Source organism: Protopterus annectens, chromosome 9.part0 (genome assembly GCF_019279795.1).
Source record: "Protopterus annectens isolate FY-2018-M chromosome 9.part0, PAN1.0, whole genome shotgun sequence".
NCBI classification, from domain to species: domain Eukaryota; kingdom Metazoa; phylum Chordata; order Ceratodontiformes; family Protopteridae; genus Protopterus; species Protopterus annectens.
In genome coordinates, this window is record NC_056743.1 from 1,906,169,554 (window position 1) to 1,906,195,236 (window position 25,683).

General features: G+C 39.5%; 1 protein-coding gene across 1 annotated transcript in view; it reads left to right on the plus strand.

Annotated features, from left to right (window-relative positions):
- Positions 1-25,683, plus strand: part of LOC122812314 (phospholipid phosphatase 3-like) — a 381,015-nt gene that overhangs the window by 19,244 nt on the left and 336,088 nt on the right. The gene's annotated exons all lie outside the window — the stretch shown is intronic.

The window sequence follows — 25,683 nt, forward strand, 5'->3', positions numbered from 1 at the left end:
TATGAAAGTAAAATAACCAAAACATGAAAGCCACAGTATACAAAATGAGTTTTAAAATAGCTTCTACCTATTGGCGTGCACGACATTGCCAACTGTCCCACCTGTAAAGACGTAAATGGAAGTAAAATAGTGTAAGTTTACTAGCAAAACTGTGTCCAAACTAATGTCTCGTTCACATATTAAACATTTCTAATTTTGTTAAATTTGTTCTGTATCCTTAATTCCATAAACTCTATGAGGATAGTAACACTCTGAGAATCATGAACAATTCCTAAACTGAAGGCTACACCCTGTTATTGTCACAAGCAAAACACATCTTGTTTCTTTGAAGTCATTGACTAGGTATAGTCTGCAAACACAGTAGCCTTGATTCTCATGTCGAAAAGCTATGTAATAACTGTGCAATATATTATTAACTGGGAGCTTTGTGTCATAAAGCATGGTTTAAGTAAATGTAAGCATTTTCCTAATATTTGCTCAATCAATAATCATTGCATTAAAGAAAGTTTGTGACATACCTGTACCAAATGACAACAAGGTGTGCCCATAAGTACAAATGACATCAAAGTGTGCCCATAACTACCAATGACAGCAAGGTATGCCCATAAGTACCAATGACAGCAACGTGTGCCCATACGTACCAATGACAGCAAGGTGTGCCCATAAGTACCAATGACAGCAAAGTGTGTCCATACGTACCAATGACATCAAAGTGTGCCCATAAGTACCAATGACAGTAAGGTGTGCCCATAAGTACCAATGACAGCAAAATGTTTCCATAAGTATAAATGACAGCAAGGTGTACCCATAAGTACCAATAACAGCAAAGTGTTTCCATAAGTATAAATGACAGCAAGGTGTGCCCATAACTACGAACGACAGCAAGGTGTGCCCATAAGTACCAATGACAGCAAAGTGTTTTCATAAGTACCAATGACAGCAAGGTGTACCCATAAGTACCAATCACAGCAAAGTGTGCCCACAGTACACATAACAGCAAAGTGTGCCCATACGTACCAATGACAGCAAGGTGTGCCCATAAGTACCAATGACAGCAAAGTGTTTCCATAAGTACCAATGACAGCAAGGTGTGCCCATAAGTACCAATGACAGCAAAGTGTGCCCATAACTACCAATGACAGCAAGGTATGCCCATAAGTACCAATGACAGCAATGTGTGCCCATATGTACCAATGACAGCAAGGTGTGCCCATAAATACCAATGACAGCAAAGTGTGTCCATACGTACCAATGACATCAAAGTGTGCCCATAAGTACCAATGACAGCAAGGTGTGCCCATAAGTACCAATGACAGCAAAATGTTTCCATAAGTATAAATGACAGCAAGGTGTGCCCATAACTACGAATGACAGCAAAGTGTGCCCATACATACCAATGACAGCAAGATGTGCCCATAACTACCAATGACAGCAAAGTGTTTCCATAAGTACCAATGACAGCAAAGTGTGCCCATAACTACCAATGACAGCAAGGTGTGCCCATAAGTACCAATGACAGCAAAGTGTTTCCATAAGTACCAATGACAGCAAGGTGTGCCCATAAGTGCAATGACAGCAAAGTGTTTCCATAAGTACCATTGACAGCAAGGTGTGCCCATAAGTACAAATAACAGCAAAGTGTGCCTGTACGTACCAATGACAGCAAGATATGCCCATAACTACCAATGACAGCAAGGTGTGCCCATAAGTACCAATGACAGCAAAGTGTTTCCATAAGTATAAATGACAGCTAGGTGTACCTATAAGTGCCAATGACAGCAAGGTGTGCCCATAAGTACCAATGACAGCAAAGTGTGCCCATAAGTACAAATAACAGCAAAGTGTCCCCATAAGTACCAATGACTGCAAGGTGTGCCCATAAGTACCAATGACAGCAAAGTGAGCCCATAAGTACAAATGACAGTAAGGTGTGCCCATAAGTACCAATGACCGCAAAGTGTGCCCATAAGTATACATGATAGTAAGGTATGCCCATATGTACCAATGACAGCAAAGTGTGCCCATAAGTACAAATAATAGCAAAGTGTGCCCATAAGTACAAATGACAGAAAGGTGTGCCCATAAGTTCCAATGACAGCAAAGTATGCCCATAAGCACAAATAACAGCAAAGTGTGCCCATAAGTACAAATGACAGTAAGGTGTTCCCATAAGTACCAATGACAGCAAAGTGTGCCCATAAGTACAAATGACAGTAAGATGTGCCCATATATACCAATGACAGCAAAGTGTGCCCATAAGTACAAATAACAGCAAAGTGTGCCCATAAGTACAAATGACAGTAAGGTGTGCCAATATGTGCCAATGACAGCAAAGTGTGCCCATAAGTACAAATAACAGCAAGGTTTGCCCATAAGTACAAATGACAGTAAGGAGTGCCCATAAGTACCAATGACACCAAAGTGTGCCCATAAGTACAAATGACAGTAAGGAGTGCCGATAAGTACCAATGACAGCAAAGTGTGCCCATAAGTACAAATGACAGTAAGGTGTGCCCATATGTACCAATGACAGCAAAGTGTGTCCATAAGTACAAATAACAGCAAAGTGTGCCCATAAGTACAAATGACAGTAAGGTGTGCCAATATGTACCAATGACAGCAAAGTGTGCCCATAAGTAGCAATGACAGCAAGGTGTGCCCATAAGTACCAATGACAGCAAAGTGTGCCCATAAGCACAAATAACAGCAAAGTGTGCCCATAAGTACAATGACAGTAAGGTGTTCCCATAAGTACCAATGACAGCAAAGTGTGCCTATAAGTACAAATGACAGTAAGATGTGCCCATATATACCAATGACAGCAAAGTGTGCCCATAAGTACAAATAACAGCAAAGTGTGCCCATAAGTACAAATGACAGTAAGGTGTGCCAATATGTGCCAATGACAGCAAAGTGTGCCCATAAGTACAAATAACAGCAAAGTGTGCCCATAAGTGCAAATGACAGTAAGGAGTGCTCATAAGTACCAATGACAGCAAAGTGTGCCCATAAGTACAAATGACAGTAAGGAGTGCCCATAAGTGCCAATGACAGCAAAGTGTGCCCATAAGTACAAATGACAATAAGGTGTGCCCATATGTACCAATGACAGCAAAGTGTGCCCATAAGTACAAATGACAGTAAGGTGTGCCCATAAGTACCAATGACAGCAAGGTGTGCCCATAAGCACAGGCTGGATGACATTCGGAGCCGAATAATACTGACCATTATTTGTTTTCTTTGCAAAGCATTGCTGGACTCTTTCCAAAGTGCAGCAAGGTCATGTTCGCTGTTAGCACCTCCATCTGTGTCATGGTCACCTTGTTGGACATGGTAACCCCTCTCTCCATCTGTGTCATGCTAACATTGTTGGACATGGTAACCCCTCTCTCCATCTGTGTCATGGTCACCTTGTTGGACATGGTAACCCCTCTCTCCATCTGTGTCATGGTCACCTTGTTGGACATGGTAACCCCTCTCTCCATCTGTGTCATGGTCACCTTGTTGGACATGGTAACCCCTCTCTCCATCTGTGTCATGGTCACCTTGTTGGACATGGTAACCCCTCTCTCCATCTGTGTCATGGTCACTTTGTTGGACATGGTAACCCCTCTCTCCATCTGTGTCATGGTCACCTTGTTGGACAAATACTGTTTGGTGTTGTCCAATCCATTGCTTCTTAATATTTACATGATGGTCTTGGCTGATGTTAAGTATCTCTTTGTCAGTGAAAGGTTGGGGACTTTCTGGTTTCCTGGTTAGTGTTCAATTGGTCAGTACTGATACCACCTTGAGCCACAACTGAATGGTTCATGGGATATGTGGCATCCACTCTGTCAACAAAATGAAATAAATACTGTCTTATAAGTGGGAATCTTTACAGATCTGGAACATATTTAAGAACACACTGGTGGTGGAGCTTTACACAGCATAAGAATGACAGAGCATGAAGCAGACAAGCCCGTTTAATTAGTCAGACACACAAAATCGACCATACATTCACAAGGCCTGACTTGTTCAGTGGTTTGAGAAATGCATAAACAGGTTTACAGAACTGAAGAGTCACTTTTATTTCCCATCTTCTGCTTCATTTGGTTTACCTTGTGCTTCTCTTCACAATCTATACTTTCATTATTTACCAACTTAATTACTTTTACTTTCATTATAGGTTACATTATTTCTACTTTGTTCTTGTAAAAATGTCAATACTTTGTCTTGCAACTTTGTTTTGTATTTGCCAGATGGCCTGGACAGTAAATGAAGAGGGTCTTGTACCGACCCACCCACTCACCAAGTTAACAAGTCAAGCAAACAAACAGCAATTAATCAATTAATTAATCACTTAATAATACAGCAGAGTTTTATATGGCTAAGGCTGTTAAATACAAAGTCACACCTACAAATCTTAGTTGCAGCAGCAAACCTGTGATATTGCATAGTGCAGGCAGAGTAGAAATGAAACCCATGGCATCAGATAGGCGCAGGTTGTTAAAAGACCACTTCAACCAATAGATAAGTTGATGAGGATGGCCTTTCACCTCTTTGCAAAGTAAATCGGATGCTTCTATGAAGGATAAAGTGTTTACTGTATGTGCATCAAACTATATGTTTGAAGCATATAGGGGGTTGGAAGGCAATATGACCTTAACAGATGTGCATGTTTGTTCAACCTGCATTCGGTCTTTTATTTGGGGTTGTATCACTCTGTGTTAATCTGCATGTTATCTGTCGAAACTGTAATCCAGTTATATTCTCTTGCCATGGAATATGTCAGTTATACAATTGTTTCATTGTTATAGATATTTGTATCTCATCTGTAATGAATAGACAAGTCTTTTTGAGTGTGTGTGTGTGTGTGTGTGTGTGTGTGTGTGTGTGTGTGTGTGTGTGTGTGTGTGTGTGCGTGTGTGTGTGTGTGCGTGTGTGTGTGTGTGTGTGTGTGTGTGTGTGTGTGTGTGTGCACTCTGTCTACTTAAAATCTATATGTTTCTAGGCTAAACCTGAAAATGGTCCATTTGGATCAGAGTTCTACCTTAGTAAATAAATGTATAACTAAATACCTGAGAGGGCAAGAAGAGCTTTATAGGAATTCCTTATGAAGAATTCTATAGCCTGGTGTTTATTCTTTACTTTAAAGTGGACCTGTTTACCACTAATATGAGTCATCCAGTTATCTCACTATGCAGCCAGTCTAACCGTGCAAACCTACAGCAAATGACAGAGCAGCGATATAAGTAAAGAGCTCCCCATCGTAGACACCGCTGAAGCTGAAGCATGTCATACTTAGGATGTCCAACTTTTGATGCAGCAGCTATCAAGGATGGCATAACGGATGTGGCAAATAATGCATGAGGACGTTTAGTAACAAAATACGTTTATCAGAAGGTTCCTGATGGTGTCTCATTGTTTGAGTCCAGCTTCCAGACAGCTATTGCTGCTTCCAGACCAACAGATGAGGAAGACCCTATACAGATTTACAGCTCTAGATATGATATTCTCAATTCGTGTAGTACAACAAATGTAGCAGGCCTCTTCTGATAACCTCCACAGATCAGACACAAAAACAACCATTTAGTCTGCAAAATTCAGAATATTTACACATTCAGTTAACAGTAAATTGAAATGTAAAATATCTATTTTCTCTGTAGCAGTAGCACTCTAAACCTGCTCTGTCCTTTCATGCACACATGTATGTATGTTTGAGACGGTACTCTGCTCAAAGCAGCACCCCCCAAAAAATGCTTGGTGCAGGTGAAGTACTATGCCACAGACCTTACCCCAGTGTGACAACACAAAATTGGTTAATTTACCGAAACAGATACCCTCACCTTTGTGATGCACTTAGATCAGGTAAGAGGTTAACCTCCTGCCACTCCCAGATGTGATGTGTTTAGTGTAGATAAAAACTGAAAGTTGAGCTCACCCCCTCTGCACCAAGAATGATATATTAGTGGAATCAAGACATAAGACTGGAGCAAGCTGTAGCTAGGAGTCTTGCTTTTATCAACAGGAACAGGTCTAGATATGTCCTGCATTCCTGAAGTACATTGCCAGTACCCTGTGTCTTTGTTTATCTGTTGCAAGAATGTTAAAATGCTGCTGGTCCAGGGACCCCCTGCTGTCATGTGTTAATACTGTTGCAATGTTTTTGAGTAGCAGGACCCCGAGAAGAAGCTTTGGGCTGCCCTGCTTAACATCCTGTGGTCAGGGGATAAAAAGTAACTGTAAACACTGGAACCCAGGTCTGGCTGTCTACACAGATGTCACTGATTATAACAAAAGTTTCCAAAACTGAAATATAGCCAGCACTGGCAAAAGGTAAGGGAGTGACAGCCCCCAAGGATACCTTGTTTTATTTATTTATTTATGTTTTAATTTACATTATTGATGGTTTTCAAAGTACAGAGTGATATAGCGGTAGGTGAGGTTCTATCACACCACACTGAATTACTAGGAATATTTCTGCCAGCTGGGGATGGAATTTCTCTCTCAGTACACGGGAGAAATACTGTTATTATTATTTTATTCCCATCATTATTATTATTATTACTGTTATTATTATATTTTTTACACTGCGGTATGTAGTAAGAAATCCTTCCCGGTCATTTCCCCCTTTGCCTCCTTTATTCGCATAAACAGAAATCAAAGTATCTGAGGAGGAAAACCAATGTCTGGAAGCAGAACAAGTTAATGGCACCCAGCAGCTCTGCTATGTAGTGTTTAGGCAGTGTTTCAGCTGTACATGCCAGCTTTCAGCAGTGTAAGATCTCTGTCGTGTCAGAGTCTAATTAGTATCACATTCTCAGCCCCGATTCTGCCCTTCTTCAGTAGTCCCTTCAGTACTGAGGGCCCCATGTCTGGGAAAGCCCTTTCCTCCTCAGACCTGCATTGTAGACATAGCTGGTTTTGTTTAAGTATGAGTCAGTAATTTGTCACTGATTTGTCACTGTTCGTTTTCATAACAGTTTTATAACACTGTGTATGGAACTGAATCTTATGGTAATCCTATAGCAGACCGTAAAAGGTTAGAAAGCTTCAGGAAGTGGGTGGTGTTAGCACAAAACAGGAGCGATCTACTATGGTACCAGTAACAAGCTTTATGTGACAGAGATTTACAGAATCAGCCTTTGTTAATTGACTCAAATCCTGTGTCTGAGTTCTTCAGCAGGTTTGCCTGTCCACTCCCAATCAGCATTTACTGGGCACTGGAGCCACACCTGATGTAGCCCGTATATGTTTCTTCCATTAACAATCGGCATGCTAACGCTTCTGCTATTACTTCCTGGCAGTGTCCACAACTCCGTATCATATGTAGCATTTGATGTTACACTTTAACCACTAGCTTTACTTGGAGCTGCCCTGTGTAACAGGATAAGCACACCCACACTAAAGATCATGTAAAAATCAAGTGCTACCAGGTGTGCACAAAGTCACCACAATAGTAGGGGTACGTACCATGTGCAGAACCCTGTGCCATGCCTTAAGTGACATGTATTTAGTGTGTTTAAACCAGACACAGTAAGTGAAGGGTGTGAAGTTATTTTTTTATTAGTGTTTGAAAATAAGATTCCACCGTATATTTGAATACTGGCTTCACTTTAATTTCTTTTGAAGTTGCCTCACCTGGAAAAGTACTCAAAATGCTTTTAGTGTTTTATTGTTTTGGGACCGGTTCTGTTGTACCCCAGGCCAACCCTCCTTCTCCTCTTAGTATTATATTTCACTGTTCAGACTTGCCTTTGTGGTGTGGTTTTCAAACATCTTCGAATTGATTTTCTAGCACGGGTTTAATTTTGGGTTTGTGCTTTCCTCTTGACAGTAACTCGCACGTACAATAACTGTATGTGAGCAGGATTTTAGAATATTTACAGCCTAAGTAGTAAAAAGCATTTTCAGTACGTGCAAGTGTCGTCTGGCTTCATAAATAATATAAGGTATAAGCTTCTGTCTTTTAGGTAGTACCTACAACAGTGAATTCTCTTCAGCATTATAGGAAGAGAAACTGTAATGGCAGGTTAGACCTAACCACTCCAGTCTGCCTGTTTCCATGTATAACAGATCCCACTTAACCCACAGCAAATCTCCAACATAACCAACACCACTCATAAAACTGCTTTATCTCTGGTACGTACATCTTCATTTCTGTCACAATTTCAGTAAGGCTGTAATCATCTACCAACATCCAGTGGCTTTTTCAGACATAGGTACCCCAGTTCAGTTAAAAAGTACTTTCGAAATAATTCATCATTTTATCCTGTTTTGCCACTATAATTAGGAGCAAAGCTAAAGGTTTTCAGGGACAAACTAGGGACACTATTTAAATATTAGGACCAAAACTATCAAAAGTATGTCATTATGGCAAATGCTCCTCATTTTGAGTCTTAAATGTTTCGCGTTCCACTCTGCTGCACATTGAAAGGGTCTCACACATTCATTATTTAGAATTTTTTTAACAAATATATATGGTACATAATGTTGGCTCATATTAATTAGTTTATTACCTATGCTTGAACTTTGAGGGGTGCCATGCATTGCGTAAATCTTTTTGTCCTACCCCTTTCTGTCTCATTTCTTCAGTGCTGCGCATTTTAATCTGCTATAAGCTTGTTTTAGTTAACTTTCAATGAAAGGAGTAGATCATTTGTGTTGCTGTCTCTGAACTGCCTCTGTCCTATTCATATGCTTATGAAGATGATGTCTCCAGAATTACTCTAGATGGGGATATGTTGAGCGGTTATAAGTTTTGGTTTTCTGTTGGTGGTCCTTCTTCCTGTGTGTCCTTGCATGCCATTCGCTTTCCTTGCTACTTTCCCACAATGCTTGCTTACTTATAGAGCCTTAGATAAGAGTACCTGCCTGAAGTAGGTCCCTTTCGAATGTTGTTATTACTGTTTGTCAATGCTAGTGGCACAACACGTAGCTCACTTACCTTTGGTGCTGGAAGACCAAGGAGGCTGTGGGTTATTTTTCAGTTTCAGGTGATTGGATTGCTGACACTGAGATGCAGCATTAAGGGGTTGCTGAACTCTTGACTGTGTTATCCTTGAAATGAGACATTAAACTGAGGCCCCATCTGTTTGAGTTGGCGGTAGCCCACAGCACCTATCAAAAAGAGTCAGAGAAGCGCCCCGATGTCCAGGCCAAGTTTACCTTAGTAGTACTAACATCACTTTTAGTTTCCCCGGAAAAGACGCCACTAATCTAGAGCAACTGGGACCAACATGGTCAGCAAAGGATAAACAAGTATATAAAACTAAAATACTGCTGCTTCCTCTGCAGCTGCACCCCCCCCCCTTTGCTGATTACATTACCTTTTGTAACCTGAAATTAAGCTGCCTCATTTTAGACTGTTCCTGCAATCTTTGCAGGAAAACAATTTATTTTGCTATCTTTAAACCTCAAACCAACTACAACGTTCAGACCTATGTATGTCTGAATAGTGATTGTGCTATGCAAAGGGATTTTTGTAAGTATTTATCTATGAACCTATAAGGAAAGATGTAGGGGTAGGGTTAAGACTAGATTTAGCATGCATTATTAAGGTTGTCAGGGAGGGCTTAGGTGCTAACCATAATCTTGCACCTTACCTTACCTTACGTTCTGTAACACTGCCACTAAACAAAACAGGCTTATGCACACACACACACAGACACACACACACACACACACACACACACACACACACACACACACACACACACACACACACACACACACACACACACACACTCTCTCTCTCTCTCTCTCTCTCTCTCTCACTCTCTATAAAAACAATAAATGTATCCCTGTTCTTAGCCTTTACTCTAACCCACAAACACCAAATCTTTCCTTCCCCTAACCCACACTCTAACCCTAATCTATAAACACTCACACAAACAGCATATCAATCCCTTTACCTAACCCTAGTCTAACCATAACCTGAAAGTGCAAGAAATCTGAACAAAGCCTGACAGAATGGGGGGGGGGGCAAAGACCCAAAAATAGGGATATATTTTAAATATTGCTCTTATAAAGTTAGAAAGTTGCTAGCGTAACAGGGTTTGTTTTAAAATACATTTCCTGAAGGATTTGATGTCTGAAACTCAAATGTATGTCATTATTTAGTGACTTCAATCCTCAGATCATCCCAGTTATTTGCCAGAAAACCACAAATTTGATGAGGAACAAAAATAAGAGTGAAAAATCTGGAGATTTGAGAGGTATGCCACAGTTAATGCAAACCCACCTATCTGTTTTGGAAAAAAAACATTTCATCATATCAATGTTCAGTAAAATGAAGGTTCAGACAAAAGCTCCTGCACTCAAAATGAAATGCACCTGCTTGTGTGTTTGTGTGTGTGTGTGTACATATATATTTATATATGGATCTATGTTGTAACATCGAAAGTACGTTTCAACAAAACATACATGAGCAAACTCACTTTGCGAAAGTACATTTTACCGAAAATGCACTTTTGCGAAAAAAAAATCAGCCAAAAAACTACACAGATAAATACTACTCACGTTTATGCAGGGGGCAAGCCCCTCTGCACCCCCACATCCCCCTACTTTAATATTCTCTCTCTCTGAGAGAGCACTACAGTGGGGAAAAGGGAATATTCCCTTATTCCCGCTGTACTGTGATATAAGCAACAGTTTGTTTAGTTGTACACTCAATACTACATGTTGATGTACAACTAAATCTACATGCATACTGCGTGCTGTTTTTTCTTTTTTTCTTTTTTTTTTTTGCGAAAGTGCATTTTCGATAAAATGCACTTTCGCTAAAGTGAATTCACTCAAGTACATTTTGATTAAACATACTTTGGATATTCAGACTAGGACCCATATATATATATATATATATATATATATATATATATATATATATATATATATATATATATATACTGTATCAAACTCAAACAGCACATGTATTTCAAGCAAACATAAAAAAGCTTATCTAACTCAGGACACAGTAGTATGTTAAGCAAGCAGTAACGGCCTCAAGGAGGGTGGGCGAATTACTGGGGTAATAATGGACTGCCCAGGGATGTTATGGAGCCTGATGCCACATATATATTAAACAATTTAATTCCTCTGCTAGGACATAAGATGTCCCCTTACTGTGTAACAGAAATGCAGTAATGAAACTGTTTTAAAACTAATCTTTTATTGTTGCTGTCTAAGGCTTTCACCTCAGTCAACACGACCTTACTTGTGTAGCTGCATTTTAATGTCAAGCAGCAAATTTAAGGTTGCAAACATACATGACAGGGATGCGTTTTGAGCTGTTTCCTTGTTTTTACAGCATAGGAATGTTAATTGAAGCAGTCCTTGTTTTCTCATTTCACGATTAAAAGATATCAGCTATGATCAAATCAGTCCTTTGTGGTAATTAGTAATTAAAATATACTTTGTTCATTGATCCTGGGCTACCCACAGAAAGCAGGATTCTGTACTCTTAAATGTGACTATTGTAATGAAGTCATCATCTATGTTACTAAAATGAATTTAGTTAAGACAAAATTTATTTCCTAAATATGTGGTGTTGCTTTGCAGACTACCCATGTTACAGAAGGATGAAGCCCTGATTATGAAGCAGTTAAGTGTTTGATTAGCTTTATGAGCACTGGGGGCAGCTGTGTGGGCATGGGGGGACAGCTGTGTGGGCACTGGGTGGACAGCTGTATGGATACTGGGAGGACAGCTGTATGAGCACTGGGAGACAGCTGTATGGGTACTGGGAGGACAGCTGTGTGGACACTGGGTGTACATGAGGAGGATGATGGGAAAGCGTATCTGTTGTTGGCTCACCCATCTTGGGAAGGTAGGCAGCTCTGCTTTGCTGTTTAGGTGACACCTAGCAGTAACATTGTGTTTTGTGCCATGGCTTGCTGAGCGAATGCTACCCTAGATCCATTGCAGGAAGCTGTGGACAAGACATGTCTGTGATGATTCCCTATGATAGGTAGCACTTCTGGAGCTCAAGAGATCCACTGCAAGGTTAGGAACTCCACTTGGTTAAGAGGAGAGTCTGCTGGTCCATTACTTTGACTTGCTCCTGAATATCTGACTCAACTTTTTTGGGGAATGAATGGCCTAATGAGGCCTTCAACAGGAATTTGAATGGCCTGAGAAAGCAGTCTGCTAATGTCATGGTCCTGCCTCAAAAGAGGATCATATTGGTTGATGAAGTGGAGAAGGGGATGGGAGGCATTGGTATGACTCCTGTCTACACCTGTAGTAGCAGCCTTTATGATAGACTTAATTGGTTGCTAGTTTATGGTAAAGGGATCCGTTAGTTTAAGTAATGGGGATGCATTACTTAGGGTAAAAGAGATCTCTTACTCAGGGTAAAGGGGATCCATTATTCCAAGTAAAGGGGAGAAATTACCTTGATAGAGGGGATACTTTACTTAAGCTAAAGGGGATCTGTTACTTAGGGGTACATTACTAGGTTGTCATATTGCTAAGTTTACTTCATACGGTCAGTGTCATGTGATCTGTGTAGGTTTTAGGTTGTAAATACCTCAAATCAAGTGATCTCCCACGTGTTTGACTCATAATAGTTAGAAGCCAGAGGCATACAGGAGATAGATTTATAGCAAAGTTTCTAAGCCTTAGAAATAGTGAGCCTTCCTCAAATCACAGAAAAGTCTCAAGTGACCTATACATAGCAAAACGGTAGTTCTGAATATGTATATATATGTCTACACACACGCTACACTGCACAGAAGCAGACAAAACTCTCTCACTACACACATGCACACACATTCACACATATGGACATACACATGCATGGGTGTAGTCATGCACACATATAAACAAACACACACACACACACACACACACACACACACACACACACACACACACACACACACACACACACACACACACACACACACACACACACACACAGAATTTACTTGACTTACTACAGTATTCTTTTACCATTGTTTTTCAGTGAGATGTATGCATTCTTTGATTCTTCTACCCTTAGCCTGAATCCAGATAAAACAATGAAAAATAATTAACATTTTTAAATATGCAACATTTTCTGTTTTTCATGGAACTATTGAATAGACGCCTGGGAGTCTGGCCCCTATCATCTGACAAACTCTGGTTCACATAAATGCTTTCCTGAAAATGGAAACAATCTCTTCTTCTGTAGAAGTGCCATCAGATTTTAAAAGTTCCAAAGGATCATTTGTTGCTAGGATACCACATTAATTGATATGCAAATGCAATAGCAAAGCACTAAATACTACACAAATTTTTTTTGTCCTGATTTTGCAAGTTAACTTTTTATTTATACATTTTGTTTCCTGCTGTATTATTGTGCTTTATTTATTTGGTTTGCATTTTTCACAGTCTTATAATCGCTCAAGTAGTTTCCAAATGTGGTCATCTGTGATCCTCACAACACTCACTCAGTGAATAAATAATCCAGAAGATGATGATGGCATTTATCCCCAGGTGCATTACAATGCCTCATACTATAGTCTGTTAATATGTTTTCTACCCAACGTAGGAAGTACACTACAAAAGTATCAGTTGGTTGAGCAGACCGTTAAGTTTATTTTATTTATTTTTTTATTTGTTTACCAGGGTAATGCACATACTTGAGTCATGAATATTGTCAATAACATAAGCGGTACATAGCCATACTAATGCAGTGTATGTAGCACTGTAATTATGTTAAAAAAATGAGAATACCCTTCCAGTAGTGAGGTTTATACTAACAACATTGCTGCGACAGGCTTGCTGTAGCTATTCTCTTGCTTAAAGACCTCACTGTTAAAACTTTAACCAAAACTTACAATATAAGGTCGCAATCTACACCCTAAAACAAGTAAAATGTTTTGAAATCTGCAAGGCTTCTCACCCTGACACACAAGCAGGGCATAAAAAATAAATAGTAACAAGAAGGTATAATATTCTTAGCCTTTAATGGCAGCTCATTTTGCCACTAAAAAGGCTCCTACACTATCCATTTGAAACTACTGCACAAACAGCAGCCATGAAAAGAAAATACCAAAATAGCTTCACACACAGCTCCAACACAGAGACGCATAAAAAGAGGATGGACACTCCACACACAGCTCCAACACAGAGATGCATAAAAAGGACACTCCACACACAGCTCCAACACAGAGACGCATACAAAGAGGATGGGCACTCCACACACAGCTCCAGCACAGAGACACATAAAAAGAGGATGGGCACTCCACACACAGCTCCAACACAGAGACGCATAAAAAGAGGATGGGCACTCCACACACAGCTCCAGCACAGAGACGCAGAAAAAGAGGATGGACACTCCACACACAGCTCCAACACAGAGACGCATAAAAAGGACACTCCACACACAGCTCCAACACAGAGACGCATACAAAGAGGATGGGCACTCCAAACACAGCTCCAGCACAGAGGCACATAAAAAGAGGATGGACACTCCACACACAGCTCCAGCACAGAGACGCAGAAAAAGAGGATGGACACTCCACACACAGCTCCAACACAGAGATGCATAAAAAGGACACTCCACACACAGCTCCAACACAGAGATGCATAAAAAGAGGATGGGCACTCCACACACAGCTCCAGCACAGAGACGCAGAAAAAGGACACTCCACACACAGCTCCAACACAGAGACGCATAAAAAGGACACTCCACACACAGCTCCAACACAGAGACGCATAAAAAGAGGATGGGCACTCCACACACAGCTCCAGCACAGGGACACATAAAAAGGACACTCCACACACAGCTCCAACACAGAGACACATAAAATGAGGATGGACACTCCACACACAGCTCCAGCACAGAGACGCAGAAAAAGAGGATGGACACTCCACACACAGCTCCAAGACAGAGATGCATAAAAAGGACACTCCACACACAGCTCCAACACAGAGAGGCATAAAAAGAGGATGGACACTCCACACACAGCTCCAACACAGAGACGCAGAAAAAGAAGATGGACACTCCACACACAGCTCCAAGACAGAGACGCATAAAAAGGACACTCCACACACAGCTCCAACACAGAGATGCATAAAAAGGACACTCCACACACAGCTCCAACACAGAGATGCATAAAAAGGACACTCCACACACAGCTCCAACACAGAGACACATAAAAAGGACACTCCACACACAGCTCCAACACAGAGATGCATAAAAAGGACACTCCACACACAGCTCCAACACAGAGACACATAAAAAGGACACTCCACACACAGCTCCAACACAAAGATGCATAAAAAGGACACTCCACACACAGCTCCAGCACAGAGACACATAAAAAGGACACTCCACACACAGCTCCAACACAGAGACACATAAAATGAGGATGGACACTCCACACACAGCTCCAGCACAGAGATGCAGAAAAAGAGGATGGACACTCCACACACAGCTCCAAGACAGAGATGCATAAAAAGGACACTCCACACACAGCTCCAACACAGAGATGCATAAAAAGGACACTCCACACACAGCTCCAACACAGAGATGCATAAAAAAGACACTCCACACACAGCTCCAACACAGAGACACATAAAAAGGACACTCCACACACAGCTCCAACACAGAGATGCATAAAAAGGACACTCCACACACAGCTCCAACACAGAGATGCATAAAAAGACACTCCACACACAGCTCCAACACAGAGACACATAAAAAGGACACTCCACACACAGCTCCAACACAGAGACACATAAAAAGGACACTCCACACACAGCTCCAACACAGAGATGCATAAAGGACACTCCACACACAGCTCCAACACAGAGATGCATAAAAAAGACACTCCACACACAGCTCCAACACAGAGACACATAAAAAGGACACTCCACACACAGCTCCAACACAGAGATGCATAAAAAGGACACTCCACACACAGCTCCAACACAGAGATGCATAAAAAAGACACTCCACACACAGCTCCAACACAGAGACACATAAAAAGGACACTCCACACACAGCTCCAACACAGAGACGCATAAAAAGGACACTTCACACACAGCCCCAGCACAGAGACACATAAAAAGGACACTCCACACACAGCTCCAACACAGAGATGCATAAAAAGAGGATGGACTTCATCATAAACAAAATAGAAAAGCCCAAAACTGTCAAATTCACTTATATTTGTAGAAAGGTTTGACAGGACATGGAAGTGGTAAATGCAATGTATTGCAGAACATTGTGACTGTCGCTCAGATCATAACCAGTAGTTGTTATGTTATTTTTCAAAATGCTATCAAAATTTACCTCTTGACCTTTGCTCTCCAGGTGAATTTTTGACATTGTTTCAACTGAAAGTAAACCGATTGTAATTGGGTCGAACATCTAATGATAATCCTCTGTAACCAAGAAAAAATGATATCAGTGATGTAAGCAGTAGCAGTTACCAGGCGTTACAAGGTTTTACACTATTACAGACAAGCACAAACAGGTTCAAGAGCGGAACAGACTTCTGGATTGCCTCTGTCAGTGTTTGTACTGCATATATCAGGTTCAAGCATGTACATCAAATTCAAGGTGCAATCTGAGTTGAAGAAAGAGCAGAGAGAAGTAATATTTTACAGGAAAACTATATGCACTTCAAATAATGTGAATGCAGGATTTAGGGGTTACTAGATAAGGTATGGTAGAGACTCAAGGAGCACTTAAGAATAAAACAAACAAATGAAATGTCTCAATTTGTCATACACAGGCCAAGAAGAGAGCTCTAATTTACATGTACAGCAAAACAATGAAATGCACATTGTTGATTTGTGTCCTTTTATTTGTACATTAACTTTAAGGAAATGAAGGAAACAAACATGTACTGTCAGAAAAATGTGAAGTCCAGTGATGCTGAATAGCATTTTATTATACAATTATATTAAATAAACGCACAGTGCAATTGCTTGCTTGGCTGTACCAATGTTTGTTAAGAGAGCCCGATACCACTTGTTATATGTTAATATTTACAGCTGAGTTGGCCTAATGGTCTGTTGCTCTGACTGTAGTTCAAAGGGTCTTGGGTTCAATACTTGGCAGGGGTGTCTTTTAGAGATGGCACAATGCTCCAGCAGTAGCATTGTCACCTCATAGCAAGAGGTTCTCTAGTTTGATTTTCGGCTGGTGTGCCTTCTGTGCAGAGTCCGCATGTCCTCCCTGTGTTCGTGTGGGTTTCCTCTGGGTGCTCCGGTTTCCTCCCAAGTTTCAAAGACATGCATCTGGAGTGTTTCTCCCAGGGCAGCTGCTGAAAATTGGCATTGTTCCAAGTCAGACTTTCCCTGTAAACAAATGTTAAATAAATAAAATAAAATAAAATAAAATGTTAAAGATGCATACCAGCATACATTGGACATCACTATACATTACATGCATGCACACTAGGTACCTTAACACACTAGAGGCAGGTGCAGTAAGTAACATCACATGTTAAAGGTATTTATATTATGTACTACTTCAATTTACATGTATGCATACTAGGAAGCATGACATGTTAGAGGCAGATACAGTAAGTGCATCACATTACAGGCATGTGCACTATGTACCACTATCAGAGGCAGATACAGTAAATAATGTCATATGTTACAGGTATGTACACTGTATACCACTGCACATTACATGTAAGTATATTAGGTACTGTAGCTCATTAGAGGTAGATACAGTAAGTGCATCACATTACAGGCATGTGCACTATGTACCACTGTACATTAGATGTATGTGCACTATGTACCACTGTACATTAGATGTATGTGCACTATGTACCACTGTACATTAGATGCATGTGCACTATGTACCACTTTCTTCACCAATACCATCCAAACTCTAGCAAATCACTTACCTCCGGACATCTCTAAATTACCCTCTCCTGCTCCACATACTTTTCTTCCCCTTTCCCTGCAACCTGTACCTACCTCATTTATCCTATCCTTACTCCAGAAACTTAGACCCACCACACCCTCTGCAGACAAACTTCCTGCAGAATTTCTGCAGATAGCAGCTAAAGGTATTGCTTACCCCATCTCAATCCTGATTAATAGATCTATAAAGGAAGGAATCTTCCCTTCCATCTGGAAAATATCTCACATCATCCCACTACACAAAGGGGGCAATTCTAATGACTTCTCTAATTTTCGTCCCATAGCATTGCTATCACCTATAGCCAAAATTATGGAAAAGTGCATCCATAAACAACTCCTTAACCACCTTCTCCATAACAACCTACTTGCTAACAGTCAACATGGTTTTAGACCTTCTCACAGTACCACTACTGCATTACTCTCCTTTACCAACACAATCAATCATAACCGTAACAACACTAACCCATCATCTTCCATCTTCATTGATCTTTCAAAAGCTTTCGACATGGTAAATCACAAACTCCTTCTGCACATACTACAATCTCTCTCAATTCATCCATCTTCCTTATCCTGGTTTACATCTTACCTAGAACATCGTCAGCAGGCAGTACTTTGGAAAAATTCACTATCGACTCTCCTTCCTATCTCCTTAGGAGTACCCCAAGGGTCTATACTTGGCCCACTCCTATTTTCTATATTTATTAACGACCTACAGTCAGCTATTCCAAACACTACTTGCATACAATATGCAGACGATTCCACGATAATCTGCACTGCTTCCTCTCAGACTGAACTCCAGTCACTTACCCAAAAGCTTTTTCCACTGTTGAACACTGGTTCTCTGACCGTTGCCTTCTCCTTAACCCAAAGAAAACAAAGTTGCTATTGTTCTCTCCTACACACAAATCAAGCTCTCTTAACTTCTCTATTACTTCCTCTGATAACACCCTGATTTCTCCTGATGCTACTACAAAACTACTAGGAGTAACTATTGACAACAATCTCAAGTTTGATTCTCATATAAACAACACAATAAAAACAATAAACAAAAAGATTGGTTCCCTCTATAGAATCAAATCATTCCTTACGCCTGAAGCTCGGACCAGCTTAGCCAGTTCTCACCTTATCTCTACCCTTCTATATGCTTCCACTATTTATACCAATCTCTCGAAATATAACCTCAAGAAACTTAGCACATCCTACCATAATATTGCCCAATTTGCCACAGGATCTCTCTTCAGAACCCATCACTGTCATAACCTAAAACAACTAGGCTGGCTGGAACTTCCTAACAGGCTGACTTATCAACAGCTCTTAACTGCTCACAAAATTCTTTATCAGCCTGCTAAAACACCTGTTCTCTCCAACCTCATTACACCATATAATAACTTGAAACAGCTGCGCTCTGCAAACAAACTACTGGTTAATACTACCATACCCAATAACTCTGCTGGCAATAGCCTTTTTTCTAACTCTGTTGGATATATATGGAACAAACTACCATCTGATATCTCATCTTTGTCTAGTCCTCTACTCTTTAAAAAACAACTAAAGACACATCTTAACAAGCACTGGCTTTGCTCCTGTAACAACCCAGACTAACCTGTCTTGTATCCTTCCCTCCTAAACTCCTCCTCACATAACACACTAGAGAAAAAAAAAAAAAAAAAACTTTTACTACTTTTTTCTAATTTTTCCATATTAGAAACTTATATCTTAGAATCTGTATAGCAAATATATGTTATAACTTTGTTTTAACTTGCCTCTCTCCAAAGATTTTATGTCCTGTCTTAATGTTTTAAGAATTTTAAACTTGTTTAGACCATTACTGTGTATTATTTGTAAATTTCGTTGGAGCTTTTCTCCCCGGGCCTCCACTGAAAATGGACATATATCCAGCTGGACTAGCCCGGTCAACAAATGTAAAATAAAATAAAATAAATAAATAAATAAAATGTACACTATGTACAATAATGTATCAGAGGCAGATACAGTAAATAACATCATATGTTACAGGTATGTACACTGTATACCACTGCACATTACATGTAAGTATATTAGGTACTGTAGCTCATTAGAGGTAGATACAGTAAGTGCATCACATTACAGGTATGTATACTGCACACCACTAAACATTAACTGTATGTACACTAGGTATGATAATGATTTAGAGCCAGATACAGTAAACAACATCACATGTTTCATGTATGTATATTACATATACTCATATCTTATAAAGGATACTGCTGCTCTGGAACAGACTTTCCAGCAACTTAAAACAAAGTTTATCCCTGTCCATATTCAAGTGCAACTTAGATGTGTGGATAGGAAACAGAAAATTTACCCCAGGACTGCCCCCTGTACTGCTAATGGACAAAGGCAGCTGCTAATTGCTTTATCCCATACAAGGATCTCCTGAAATGATCTATGGTATGATCCCATTTTTTCTTAGTAGGGGTAATGCATAATTGTTGGTCATGGGATGGGTAAGACCAATCTATAATCAAATTAGATAGGTTATTTCTACCACAAAAAGAGAAGTTGGCTAGGCTTACAATGGCCTGCAAGAGCATCTAGCCTAGTGCTTATCTATGAACATATGAACCTATGTAACATCACACATTTCAGGTATGTATACTGTGTACCACTGCAAATTACTTGTATGTACACTACGTACAATAACACTGTAATGGCAGATACAGTAAGTAGCATCGCATGTTACAGGAATGAGTACCACAAATCACTGTACATTACATATAAGTAGAATACACACCATAATGCATTACTGGTGGATGTAGTAAGTAGCATTGCGCATTGTAAGTATACTACATGCCACCGCACATTACATGTACACAAGGTACCGTAACAGATTAGAGACAGTACAGTAAACAACAGTTGTGTATAGCACATGCCACTGTAATTTACAAGTACACTAGGTATGATAACACATTAGAAGCAGATAAAGTAAATAGCATCACACATTACAGGTATGTATACTACTTACCACTACAGATTACATGTAAGTACATTAGGTACCATAACACATTAGAGGCAGATACAGTAATTAACATCACACATTACATGAATGTATACTACATACCACTGCACCTTACATGTATTCTAGGTATTGCAACACATTAGAGACAGTACATAAAGTAACAATTATGTACACTACATACCACTGCACATTACATGTACACTAGGTACTGTAACACATTAGAGGCAGATACAGTAACATCACACGTTACATGAATGTATATTATGTACCGCTGCATGTTACATTTAAGTACTTTAGGTACCATAACACATTAGAGGCAGATACAATAAGTAGCATCACATATTACATGAATGTGTACTACATACCACTGCACATTGCATTTAAGTTCACTAGGTACTGTAACACATTAGAAACAGTGCAGTGAGTAACAGTTATGTACATTACACACCACTGTACATTACATGTACTCTACGTACTGTAACACATTAGAGACAGAACAGTGAGTAACAGTTATGTACACTACATACCACTGCATATTGCATGTACACTAAGAACTGTAAAACATTAGTGGCAGATAAGGTAAGTAACATCACACATTGCATGAATGTATACTACATACCACTGCACTTTACATTTAAGTACACTAGGTACTGTAACATATTAGAGACAGTTCATAACATAACAGTTATGTACATTACATACCTCTGCACATTACTTGTACACTAGATACTGTAACACATTAGAGGCAGTACAGTAAGTAACAGTTATGTACACTACATACCACTGCACATTACATGTACTCTACTTACTGTAACACATTAGAGGCAGATACAGTAAGTAACATCACACATTACATGAATGTATACTACATACCACTGCACTTTGCATGTAAGTACAGTAGGTACTGCAACACATTAGAGACAGTTCAGTATGTAACAGTTATGTACACTACATACCACTGCACATTACATGTACTCTACATACTGTGACACATTAGAGGCAGATACAGTAAGTAAATCACACATTACATGAATGTATAGTACATACCACCGCACTTTACATGCACTCTAGGTACATGCACATTAGAGACAGTACATAAAGTAACAGTTATGTACACTGCATACCACTGCACATTACATGTACACTAGGTACTGTAACACACTAGAGGCAGATAAGGTAAGCAACATCACACATTGCATTAATGTCTACCATGTACCACTGCATGTTACATGTAAGTACACTAGGTACTGTAACATGTTAGAGACAGTGCAGTGAGTAACAATTATGTACATTACATACCACTGAACATTACATGCACTCTAGGTACTGTTACACATTAGAGACAGATACAGTAAGTAACATCACACATTACATGAATGTATACTACATACCACTGCACTTTACATGTAAGTACACTAGGTACTATAGCACATTAGAGACAGTACATAAAGTAACAATTATATACACTTCATACAACTGCATATTACAGGTACAGTAGATACTGTAACACATTAGAAGGTAAGTAACATCACACATTACATGAATGTATACTATGTACCACTGCACATTACATGTAAGTACACTACGTACTGTAACACATTAGAGACAGTACATAAAGTAGCAGTTATGTATACTACATACCATTGCACTTTACATGTACTCTAGGTACTGTAACACATTAGAGACAGTACATAAAGTAACAGTTATGTACACTACACACCACTGCATATTACATGTACACTAGATACTGTAACACATTAGAGGCAGATACAGTAAGTAACATCACACATTACATGAATGTATACTACATACCACTGCACTTTACATGTAAGTACAATAGGTACTGTAACACATTAGAGACAGTACTGTAAGTAACGGTTATGTACACTGGATACCACTGCACATTACATGTACACTAGGTACTGTAACACATTAGAGGCAGATAAAGTTAGTAGCATCTCACGTTATGGGTATGTATACTATATACCACTGCGCATTTAATGTAAGTACACTAGGTACTCTAACACATTAGAAACAGTACAGTGAGTAATAGTTATGTACACTACATACCACTGTATATTACATGCACACTAGGTAGTGTAACACACATGCACACACATGAATGCATACTATGTACCACTGCACGTTACATGTATGTACACTAGGTAATGAAACATATTAGAGACAGATAAATTAAGTAGCATCACACATTATGGGTATGTATTTTATATACCACTGCACATTACATGTAAGTGCACTAGGTACTGTAACACATTAGAGACAGTACAGTAAGTAAAACAGTTATGTACACTACACACCACTGCACATTGCATGCACTCTAGGTATGATAACACATTAGAGGCAGATAAAGTAAGTAGCATCACTCATTATGGGTATGTATACTATATACCACTGCACATTGCATGTAAGTACACTAGGGACTGTAACACATTAGTGGCAGATGCAGTGAATAACAGTTATGTACACTACATACAACTCACATTTTATGTACACTAGGAACTGTAGCACATTAGAGGCAGATCTAGTAAGTAGCATAATAAATTACACATTTGTATATTCTGTACTATTGTACATTACGGACAGATAAACATGATACTATCATGCATTACATATATACATTGACTAACAGTGCATGTTAAAAGTAGGATGCATCAATTAATACTTTACTTTAGAAGCAGAATCAGATTCACTAGGTTGTACTTCACTTCCCTCTAACATACTGTGATACCTTGTGTATCTGCTTGTGAAGTAAACTGAATACTATTTCACATTAGAGTTAGATACAATAGGTGCTATCATAGATTATAGACAAGTATTGAACCTGACAGAAACATACCCTAGGTACCACAATACATTGCACAGATACATCCACAAGGTACTTCCTTATGCTATTGCCAGGTGTGCATTGTATCACCATATAGTAGAGACAGGTGCATCTTGTACCAGTTTGTAATACAGGCAGGTGCACTAGGTATTATTTTGCATGTACCAGGTGACATTGTATATCAAAGGCAGTTATACTAAGTACTATTGTAGATTACAGGAAGATGCAACTGGTCCCTGCTTACATTAGAGGCAGGCACCTGGTAGTATCTTACATTAGGGGCAAATACACTATCTACCAATGTATATTACAGACAGTTACACCTGGTACTGTCTAAGACTAGAGGTAGGTACTTTTAGATATCATCATACAAAGGAAGCAGATACATCAGGTATCATTGTATGTGACAGGAAGATGCACCTGATAGCAGCATAAATTGGAAGCAGGTATACCAGGTAATTTTGTACACTATTGACAGGTACACTAGGTGTGAATTTATGTCAAAGGTAAGGGGACTAGGTACTATTATATATCTCAGGTAGGTACATCGGGTGCCGGCATACATTAAAAGCAGGTACATTAAGAACTGTTGCAGATTACAGGTAAATATACTCAGTACCATTGTATATCACAATCAGGTACACCAGGTATGTTCATACTTTAGTAGCATGTGTACTAGGCAATGTTGTACATTACAGATAGATAAAAGCTGCAAAAAAAAAAAAAAAAAAAACAGCCAAGCTAAAGTTTTCACTGTGTAGTACCTTAAACCTCTTGTAATGAATGCCCATGGGATATATGCAAATGATCCTTTAAGGACACCAAATGTTTCAGCTACATGGCTTTTGGAGGCCCATGACTTTTACTTTTTAAATCTTTATGGATATATTCAGGCAAAAAAAGCCAAAACCCTACTAGCTGTGGAAATGCATGTATACACGCATGTACATCAGCTGGGATTAAAGATCCTGTCAAAACAATCCACTTATGCTGTGCTGATGAGGTCAACAAAAAGATCAAAACATGCATGCCCATGGCTAGTGGGGTTTGGCTTTATTGGCTTGAATGCACACATGAAGACTTAAAAACACAGTAAAGATAATAGGTATAACTGGTATCATCTCACCTTATAGAGAGGTACACCAGGTAACATTTTACATTACAGGTAATAGGTACAACTGTACCGTCTTACCTTATGGGCAGGTACACCAGGTAACATTTTACATTACAGGTAATAGGTACAGCTGGTACTGTCCTACCTTATAGGCAAGTACACTAGGTAACATTTTACATTAGAGGTAATAGGTACAACTGGTATCATCTCACCTTATAGGCAGGTAGACTAGGTAACATTTTACATTACAGGTAATAGGTACAACTGGTACCGTCTTACCTTATAGGCAGGTACACTAGGTAACATTTTACATTACAGGTAATAGGTAAAACTGGTACGATCTTACCTTATAGGCAAGTACACCAGGTAACATTTTACATTACAGGTAATAGGTAAAACTGGTACCATCTTACCTTATAGGCAGGTACACTAGGTAACATTTTACATTACAGGTAATAGGTACAACTGGTACCATCTTACCTTATAGGCAGGTACACCAGGTAACATTTTACATTACAGGTAATAGGTACAGCTGGTACCGTCTTACCTTATAGGCAGGTACACCAGGTAACATTTTACATTACAGGTAATAGTTACAGCTGGTACCATCTTACCTTATAGGTAGGTACACCAGGTAACATTTTACATTACAGGTAATAGGTACAACTGGTACCATCTTACCTTATAGGCAGGTACAACAGGTAACATTTTACATTACAGGTAATAGGTACAACTGGTACCATCTTACCTTATAGGCAGGTACACCAGGTAACATTTTACATTACAGGTAATAGGTATAACTGGTACCATCTTACCTTATAGGCAGGTACACCAGGTAGCATTTTACATTACAGGTAATAGGTACAACTG